Raw genomic sequence first — 10,174 nt, 5'->3', positions numbered from 1 at the left:
CTGGGTGTTCTTTGGAAGGGATGATGCTAAAGCTGAAACTCCAGTACTTTGGCCACCTCATGTGAAGAGTTGACTCATTGGAAAAGACTCTGATGCTGGGAGGGATTGGGGGCAGGAGGAGAAGGGGACGACAGAGGATGAGATGGCTGGATGGCATCACCGACTCGATGGACGTGAGTTTGAGTGAACTCTGGGAGTTGGTGATGGGCAGGGAGGCCTGGCGTGCTGCGATTCATGGGGTTGCAAAGAGTCGGACACGGCTGAGCGACTGAACTGAACTGAACTGAGTATATGTATAAGTAACTTGATACAGTTACCATGTTGCTTTGGCCCTCTATTCTAGTTATTTTCATTTGAGTCAGCTCTATTGTCAGACTGTCAAAGTAAATTTTCTTTTACAGTCTTGCTTTATTAGTATTCTACTTTTTTGTTGCTTTATTGTTATTCTCTTTTTGTTGTTGTTGTTGTTTTTTCAGGTTATAAACAAATCTCAAGATCGGAGACTGTTAGGACTGATGCTCACCGAAGTCAAAGAAAGACCTCACTCTAGGGAGAAGATCCTTATACTACAGGTACATGTCATTATGTGATTATAACCAGCCTCATCATCTATACTAAATCTTTTAGTAAGAGGCAATGAAATTCAAAAAAGGAATGACGTGACACTGTATTTGGAAAAAAGATTTGACTGTAGTTTTCCTTTTCCTGAAAGAGGCTCCCAATAGTCCTATAGTGATTGGACTCACCCTTCCCATGCTCTGGAAGTAATTAAGTATAATTTGATGCATTTTTCAAAACCTTTTTCCTTTAAAACATTGTTTTTAGATGATTTTCTCATATTATTATTTTCACATTAAGCCTACATCAAATATTTTCAGTTGGACTAGACTTTCGTAATTTCTTTAATAGTCTATGCAAATAAACCAAATTTTTTTAGTGTATAAATGAGTTTATCATAACTAGAATAATTTCTATTCTATCTATAATAATAAGATACTATTTATTGAATAATTAATGTTTGCTCAGCCCTGTGCTAAGTACTTTCTCTACTCATTGTGTCTTCATAACAGTGTTGTGGGACAGAAATAATTATCCCAGGCTTATAGATAAGGCAACTAAGACTCAAAGAGGTTAATAATTTGTATAAAGTGAAGTGAAGTCACTCAGTCCTGTCTGACTCTTTGCAACCCCATGGACTGTAGCCTGTTGGGCTCCTCCATCCATGGGACTTTCCAGGCAAAAGTACTGGAGTGGGTTGCCATTTCCTTCTCCAGGGTATAAGATTGTGGCTAATCCAGGATTCCAACCCTGGACTCTGACCTCAGAGTTCCTGTTTATAAATGCTGCATTAAGCTACATGAAGCTTTTACATATGCAATTCAGGACTGGGGTACTTTATTTTTGAAACATAGTCTGGCTAGTTCATAGTGATTTTGTACTACTGATTGAAGTACACCAAAATGTGTCTATGTTAAACATTTGCTATCATAACTTTAAATGGACATAACGTTTGAAAGTCAATATATTATCCGTGTTGTATGTGTATGTATATACATATATCACATGTATGACTTCTCTAAGTAGAATCTTGATATGCTTCCTTGGTAAACTTGGTATATTTTTAGTGTTTGCCACACTCTTCAGAATTGCTGTTCAATTCACAAGTCTGCTAGAGGCTGAGACCCTTGTTTTGGGAGATTATTTACATATGAATATAAAATAAGTAGGCCAAAATAGTGGTATTAGTTCTCTATAAGCTACATAATAAAATGTAAAATGTTAATTTGACCATTGTGAAGGAAGCCAAATGCATAAATTGTTTAGACATTATGGAAACCTATGGCCCTGTGATTTTTATGCTTAAAGTTCTTCAAAAGTTTCTATTGTTTGTAAGACATATATTGTGTTAGTGTACAAATAGAACTTTTGTTATTGATCTGTTACATACTACTTCAGGCTTACTTCTGGCTTACTTCTGGCAGCCTTCTTCCTCACCACCCAACTTCATATATATTCTTTACATGTCAACTTCAGTTAAACTGAGTATCTTGTGGTCACCCTATGGTAATTTGCTATTTGGCACTTCTTTATTAATATTCTCCTTCTTACCATTATGGTCTTTTCTCCTTGCTTCCTGGTGAATAGTGACTTTTCATATAAGATTCAACTTTGTTATCTGTCTCAAGCTTTTTGTGACTCCTGACCTCTGTCATTGTACCTTACATTCTTTGAGTCTTTCCAGTACATAGATCTATTCTAGAACCTTTATTTTATTTGTTTTCCTGTATGAATCTTTCTAACTAGATTATGGGTCTCTCAAGGGTGAGTACAAAGGCTGTGTGTCTGATTCATTTTTACATCCCCCGTTTTTAGCACAGTATCTGACACATGCTGCTGCTGCTGCTGCTAAGTCGCTTAAGTCGTGTCTGACTCTGTGCGACCCCATAGACGGCAGCCCACCAGGCTCTGCTGTCCCTGAGATTCTCCAGGCAAGAACACTGGAGTGGGTTGCCATTTCCTTCTCCAATGCATTAAAGTGAAAAGTGAAAGTGAAGTCGCTCAGTCGTGCCCAACTCTTAGCGACCCCATGGACTGCAGCCTACCAGGCTCCTCCATCCATGGGAATTTCCAGGCAAGAGTACTTCAGTGGGGTGCCATTGCCTTCTCCATCTGACGCATAATGGACGCTTAATAAGCATTTGTTGAATGAATGGTTAATCTCTGTAGGAAAGGGAAGATGATTCTCACAGTTGGTGTGATAATGGTGATAAATTGAATTCCAAAGAAGAGCGCTGCTATACTTTTCAGGGACTATCCAGAATGAAAACCAGTGTCTTTCCTGAGGTCTCACCGTAATTGTCCTTGCTTCTTGGAGTCAGTATAGTGTATGCATGGAATTTTGTTATCTTGAGCATTTATTATTGGAAATTAATCCACAAAATGTAAATAGTTGAATTTTTCATAAGTATTAGATTTCAATAATGGGTAGAATAGGTCTTGACTTAAGGACTTATTACTTATAAGGAGAGCCACGGGTGGTCTGGTGTTGTAATCAGTCTAAATGTGGATAAAGACTTTTTTGCTTGAAAATTATGAAAAATACAACAAAGAATGAGCCTATTTGTTATCACATTTACAGTTTTATTTGCTTTACAACTGGGTAGTTCTTCTGTTATGCCATCTTCATAACATGCTAATAATAGCCAATATTATCAGAGTGACAAATTCTTACATAATTTAGTATTTTTACATTTTGAAAAACACTAATTTATCATATTACCCCTTTAGTAATATGCCAAGCTGTAAGTTGGTTTATATTTTTTATATTTGTAATTTAATAAGATTATACTAATAACTATAGATATATCTATTATATACTTCAATATGACTGTATATTATAATAATTAATATTATATTATGTATTAGTTCAGTTCAGTTCAGTTGCTCAGTTGTGTCCGATATTTAGCAATAAATATATATTATTTAATAACATATGTTAGAGGGCAAAAGTTCTTTGGCCATCAGCTTATGTTATAGTTTTAACTGAGGAAATAGTATGTGATGAAGATATTAAAGGAGGTTTAAGGCTTCTGATATTAACAAAATTCTGTTAAATGATTTTAGACTATATAGAAACAACTTGAGAAAGTATTCTGAACTACAATAAGCTATCCAGAAATAGCATAGTCACAAAATAATTTAAATAAAATAAGGCAAGTGTTGAGGGAGTTGGAAGATAATGAAATTTTCTGTGCTAAAGCTATAATCACTAAGACTTTTAATTTTGTAGGGAGACATTAAATACTCTGGTCATTCAACTTGTGTATCCTTTAGCCTATTTAATAGTCAAAAACTTCTAAGTAAATATGTACGATTTAATTTGTGCTGCTGAGAAACAGCGATCAAAAATGGCAATAAAAGTCACATAATGAAATAAGAATACTAAAAAAAAAATCCAGGGATTTTACTGTGGCTCATTATTCATTCCATTTCTGGCAGCCTTCATGATTACAAATCACTTGATTGACTAACTAGACATTCTCAAAGTGAATTATGAATCAGGTTCATTTTTCCTGGTTGATAGTTGGCACATGCTGTAACTCATACTTTGTGATATATCAAATTCTTGTAACAGTAATAAGAGATATAATCAACTCTTTACTTCAGGAAAACTAAATTACCTTTTCAAAAAATGAAATGCGGTTGCTAACATTTTAACAACACAATGTAATTCCCGCTTCTGTATCCCAGGGTGGAAATCACAGTGATGACGTTATTTTTCAGATAAAAAAAAATCTTTAGAATGATTTTCCATCAGGCATAAAACTCCTATTGATATCAGTCCCCCATAGGCTGCTTGGGCAGTTGCCTGAGCCTAGGTTGCAGAAAACAACAGTTACATTTCTTTCTTAGTATTTAAAAAATGCGTGTTGGAGGAATTGTATATTTTTGTACAATTCTTTTGTAGGAAATGTGTTTTCCCCTAAATACCTAATTCATAATGAAGCAATGATATTGCAGACTGTAAAATGTGAAGCATTTTAATGCTTATTAATAGGTCTCTTTTTGAGTAGGGAAAAGTGACCTGAATCTTGAATCTTTTCATTTGTAAAACGAAATAAAGGGGTCAATTCTGCTTTCAAATGTATTCTGTTTTCTTTTGACTTAGAGTTCTTCATGCATAACTACACTGGGAATTGAATGGTGGAAAATTCCTGTAGTATAATTGCATTTCCTTTGATTCTATCCACCCAAGCAATTGAAAAATAAAATGGATGCTCCATAATGTGATATATTCAAAATTTGAGAATTTTGCACAAAATTCAGTCATTGCCATAGTAAAAATATGGTTCCTTCATTGAAAACTCTGAGGCTTGAGAATGTAGGACCTCAATTGCTTAACAGTATTATTATGAGATTCTCTTACTAATAAAAATATTATATATGATAAAGTAATTCTTTGTTGCTTATAAAGGCAAAATCAAAGTTAATGGGAGCTTTGCACATAGAAGCGTCATGGAATTGTACTATCATAATTTCTCTCTATGTAAATGCACAGTAATTAATATCTTAAGAGTTCCAACGCCTTTTAACTTTCTTTGCTTTCTTTTATGAATAAGATTTATTTAAATTAGAACTAAAAATTGTTTTATTGCTGTTTCATTGCCTTTAAAAATGTTTTACAAAAGTTTTTTTTCTGAATAAAGTCTTACACTATATTAATTTATGTGGAAAGGTGGATAGTAACTTATAATTACATATAATTTTATAAACATAGCTATCATCTTTTAGTTTTAATGTTGTGTTACTCTAGAATTGTCTGCAGTTCTTGAATTTATGCTTTAGTCACCTTGAAATTTAATTTTTGTCCCCTAACACCATTAATTATGTGCTTAGTAGTTAAAATTGCTATTAAACATCTTTTATGGGATTAAAATTTTATTCCTGATTAGGCAATGAATTATATATTTAATCAATTATTCATTTAAAAATTATGACCAAAAGATTAATTCTCCAAAGATGTTTTTAACAATATAAACCATCCTAGTAGAATTGAAATTGCAGAATTAGTAATTAGAAATGAGAAGACAAAGGATCAACTTATTAATTTTATCAGTAGAGAAACAAACTTTAAATCTTTTATGACTTTGGCAGATTTTGTGTAATGACCATAAACTAAAGTGGGACCATAAAATACTGTCATTTTCCAGCCTGGCTCAGTGCTTTTTACCTCTGTGACATAGCTGTACATTTGAAATCTAGAAACATTTATTGTACTTCTTTAGGTATATTGAGGTAAGCAATAGATAGTAAAATGGGCTTTTGTTGCTGTGACCTGGCTATAAGACTTGGGAATAGAAGAAGACTAGCATGGAAAGGAGGACACAAGAACATTTTTTAAAGTCACAGAAATGGGCTGAATTATTTTAATCATTTGTTTATGTTGATTAAGTAAAATAGATTTCTAGATTGTCTACATTTTGTGATATATAACCTGATTGCTTCTATTAATTGATTCACTTGAAAAATTTAGCATTAGTAGAGTGAGAGAGAATGGAAGTGTCTGTAAATTATGGGAAAACTGAAGCAAAATATATAAGAATAAATTTCTGGTATTTACATTTCTAGGTGAGTATTTAACAGGGTCAGAATGTTCAGTGTAAATAAAATATGCCAAAGGCTTTTGTTCCAGTTTACACTTTAACCCTTGACATTTAATCTCCATCTCTTTTATCACTAAATGTACATATAGGAAAGTAAAATTTGCATTTTTGTAACATGTTCCAAGTGTCTCATATTATATAAATATATATTGCATTTCTCAATATCAACATTACACTGGTGTACCTTTTCTAGTTTTGTACAATAAAAGTAGCAGTTTTATCCTAATGATATAAAGTGAATCTTTAAGTAGCATCTGGTGTATTAAAATATATGGCCCTTTTGAATATTTTTGGTTAAATCCATCCTTGGCATAGATTTGATAAGCTCTTTATTTCTCTCATGTAGGTATATGCTAAGGAGTGGAACTAAGGATTAATAGGTGTGGAGTACATGTGTTCCCCATCCTGAATCTCCTCCCACCTCCCTTGGCGGGTTCATGTCAATGTATGGCAAAACCAATACAATATTGTAAAGTAATTAGCCTCCAATTAAAATAAATAAATTAAAAAAACCCAACCAACCAACCACACAAATAAAAAATAGGTGTGGAGTACACAATTATATCTTACTTTTTATTATATGAACACTAATAGGGTATTAGTGCATGTTGTATGATTTTAAGTCTTATGCTATTAATGTGATGGATAATCTATAAAAGGATTTTTAAAGAAATTCCTTTCTACTGGATTTAATGATATATGGTTAAAAAATAGTACATGGTTTTGATACTGAGAAATCTCTATCTTATTATGCAAAAATATTCAAGGGACTTGAATTTTAAAGATGATAGATGCTGGTTGGAATCAGTACTTTAGCATTGATATCAAAGAAGAATAGAAAAGACACATATTGTTTTAGTTAAAACTATAGGTTGAAAGCAACACACAATATTATTTTTGGTGTATTCTACTTTTCGTGTTGACTTAGTACTTTAAAGCCTCAAACAAATCATTCAATTCAGTGGTGTATTAGTCAGGGCTCCCCAGAGAAACAGAACCAATAGATATATGTATAATATACATATACACACATGCATTTATGATTTATTTTAAGAAAGTGGCTCACTTGATTGAGGGGACTGTCAAGTCTAAATTCTGTAGGGCAAGTTTGCAGAAGATAGGGAGAAGATAATGCTGCAGTCTGGAGGAAGAATCTTCTTGCCTGGGACCTTCAATTTTTGCTCTTAAGGCCTTCAACTCATGGTTGAGGCTCACCCAAGTTACTGAGGATAATTTCTGTTACCTAAAGTCAGCTGATTGGAGATAGTAACAATATTTACAGAATACCTACATAGTAACACCTAACTTAGTGTTTGATTATCAGTTCAGTTCAGTCGCTCAGTTGTGTCCGACTCTTTTTGACCCCATGGACTGCAGCATGCCAGGCTTCCCTGTCCATCACCAACTCCTGGAGTGTTGCTCAAACTCATATCTGTTGAGTCGGTGATGCTATCCAACTATCTCATCCTCTGTCATCCCCTTCTCCTCTTGCCTTCAATCTTTCCCAGCATTAGGGTCTTTTCTATTGAGTCAGTTCTTTGAATCAGGTGGCCAATGTATTGGAGTTTCAGCTTCAACATCAGTCTTTCCAACGAATATTCAGGACTGATTTCCTTTAGGATTGACTGGTTTGGTCTCCTTGCAGTCCAAGGGACTCTCAAGAGTCTTCTCTAACACCACAGTTCAAAAACATCAATTCTTCGATGCTCAGCTTTTTTTTATAGTCCAACTCTCATATCCATACATGACTACTGGAAAAACCATAGCTTTGACTAGACAGACCTTTGTTGGCAGGGTAATATATCTGCTTTTTAATATGTTGTCTAGGTTGGTCATAGCTTTTCTTCCAAGGAGCAAGCGTCTTTTAATTTTATGGCTGCAGTCACCATCTGCAGTGATTTTAGAGACTCCAAAAATAAAGTCTCTCACTGTTTCCATTGTTTCCTCATCTATAACTGGGTATTATAGCATAGCCAAGTTGACACATAAAATTAGCCATCAGAGTTGGTCATTTAAAAAACCTGTTTATGTCACAAGTCACAGAAATGCATAGAGTCAAACCATCACTGCAAAATATATTAGACAACGTTCTTGAAATGAAAACTATCAATTCCAGAGATAATAGCTGATACCCATTTTTTGATTAACAAATATCGAGTGCTCTGAATGTGTCTATACTGGGAAAGAATGGCATGGAAAACCATGAATGGACTCTACCCTTATGTAGTTTACTGGTTAATGTTGATGCTTGGGAAAAAGGCAAAAATCGTTAACCCAACGATGAACCCACTTGACAAAAGCCCAGTTTTCCTTTGACTTGCCTTATGTAAATGTATATACACAAACCTTATGATTTGTGTACAATAGTCAACTTTCTCTTCATTTATATTACTTCCATATTGTTCATATTTTAGTTCATTGGTACTGTGGAGCTGACTATTCTTTAAGCACTATACACTTTGATCTATAAGTAGAAACTCCTCTCTGTATCAATTTACATTGCCCCTATTTTTATGATTATGTGCTATAATAATAATAATTTTTTTAAAATTGAGAATTTATTATATGCCAGATACTTTATAAAACATCTCTCTAGTTCCTTCATTCATACTTCTGTTTTAGAGATGAGGAAATTGATTTCAGAAAGGTAAGTAACTTGCCAGGTTTGTACAGACTGTAGGTGATGAAACATGTTTTTGCTGTTCAGTTGCTAAGTTGTGTCTGACTCTTTTTGACCCCATGGACTGCAGCATGCCAGGCTCTCCTGTTCTTCAATATCTCCTGGAGTTTACTCTGATTCATGTCTACTGAGTCGGTGATTCCACCCAAACACCTCATCCTCTGTTGTCTCCCTTTTGCCTTCAGTCTTTCCCAGCATCAGGGTCTTTTGCAATGAATCAGCTCTTTGCATCAGGTGGCCAAAGTATTAGAGCTTCAGCTTCAGCATCAGTCCTTCCAATGAATATTCAGGGTTGATTTCCTTTAGGATTGACTGGTTTGATCTCTTTGCAGTCCAGGGGAATCTCAAGAGTCTTCTCCAGCACCACAATTCAAAAACATCAGTTCTTTGACACTCAGCTTTCTCTATGGTCCAACTCTTACATGTGTACATGACTACTGGAAAAATCATAGCTTTGATTATATGGACCTTTGTTGGCAAAGTGATGTCTCTGCTTTTTAATATGCTGTCCAGGTTGGCCATAGCTTTTCTCCCAAGTAGCAAGCATCTTTTAATTTCATGGCTGCAGTCACTGTCCACAGTGATTTTGAAGCCTAAGAAAATAAAATCTGTCACTATTTCCACTTTTCCCCCATCTATTTGCCATGAAGTGATGGGACAGGATGTAATGATCTCAGTTTTTTGAATGTTGAGTTTTAAGCTAGCTTTTTCACACTCCTCACTCACCCTCATCAAAAGGCTCTTTAGTCCCTCTTTGCTTTCTGCCTTCTGCCATTAGAGTGCTATCATCTGCATATCTCAGGTTGTTGATATTTCTCTCATCAATCTTGAATCCACTTACTGATTCATCCAGCCTGGCATGGAACATGTCTGAAATTCAATTCTGTCTGAATATGAGGCCCACGTTTTTCTCCTATTGTACCCAAGTTATCTTTGTATGAAGCTTCTTAGGTTGGCTACTGGATCTCTTGGAACAGCCTATATAATTATATATTTCTCAGAATATAAGGATCTCTGTTCATTTTCATTATACTTTAGGGCTAAATGAAAATTTGTGTGTTCTACTGAATATACAATTTTTGGTAGGTAGGTGACTAAAATGTGCTATTTCCCTTTTTGCCTTGGATGCCTATTAGCTCAAGTTTTAATACTGATACTACTTACTTTTAGTAATTTCCTCATGTGTGGTTGCTTATTTAACTGTGTTCTTGTTGCTGTTTAGTCGCTACGTCATGTTCAACTTTTGTGACCCCATGGACTGTAGCCCACCAGGCTCCTCTGTCCATGGGATTTCCTAGGCAAGAATACTGGAGTGGGTTGCCATTTCCTT

At 34.7% G+C, this 10,174-nt stretch overlaps 1 long non-coding RNA gene across 5 annotated transcripts in view; it reads left to right on the top strand.

The window, feature by feature from the left end:
• LOC104982517 overlaps positions 1-10,174 on the top strand; it is a 157,609-nt gene that overhangs the window by 34,485 nt on the left and 112,950 nt on the right. For all 5 annotated transcript variants that reach the window (XR_824516.1, XR_824514.1, XR_824515.1 and 2 more), the window contains one exon: positions 477-572. This is a non-coding gene — a long non-coding RNA (uncharacterized LOC104982517). The remainder of the gene's footprint in view (positions 1-476; positions 573-10,174) is intronic.

This window comes from Bison bison, unplaced genomic scaffold, assembly GCF_000754665.1.
Source record: "Bison bison bison isolate TAMUID 2011002044 unplaced genomic scaffold, Bison_UMD1.0 scf7180017864533, whole genome shotgun sequence".
In the NCBI taxonomy this organism is placed as follows: domain Eukaryota; kingdom Metazoa; phylum Chordata; class Mammalia; order Artiodactyla; family Bovidae; genus Bison; species Bison bison.
The sequence above is the reverse complement of the archived record's forward strand: the minus strand, read 5'-3'. Positions and strand labels throughout refer to the sequence as shown.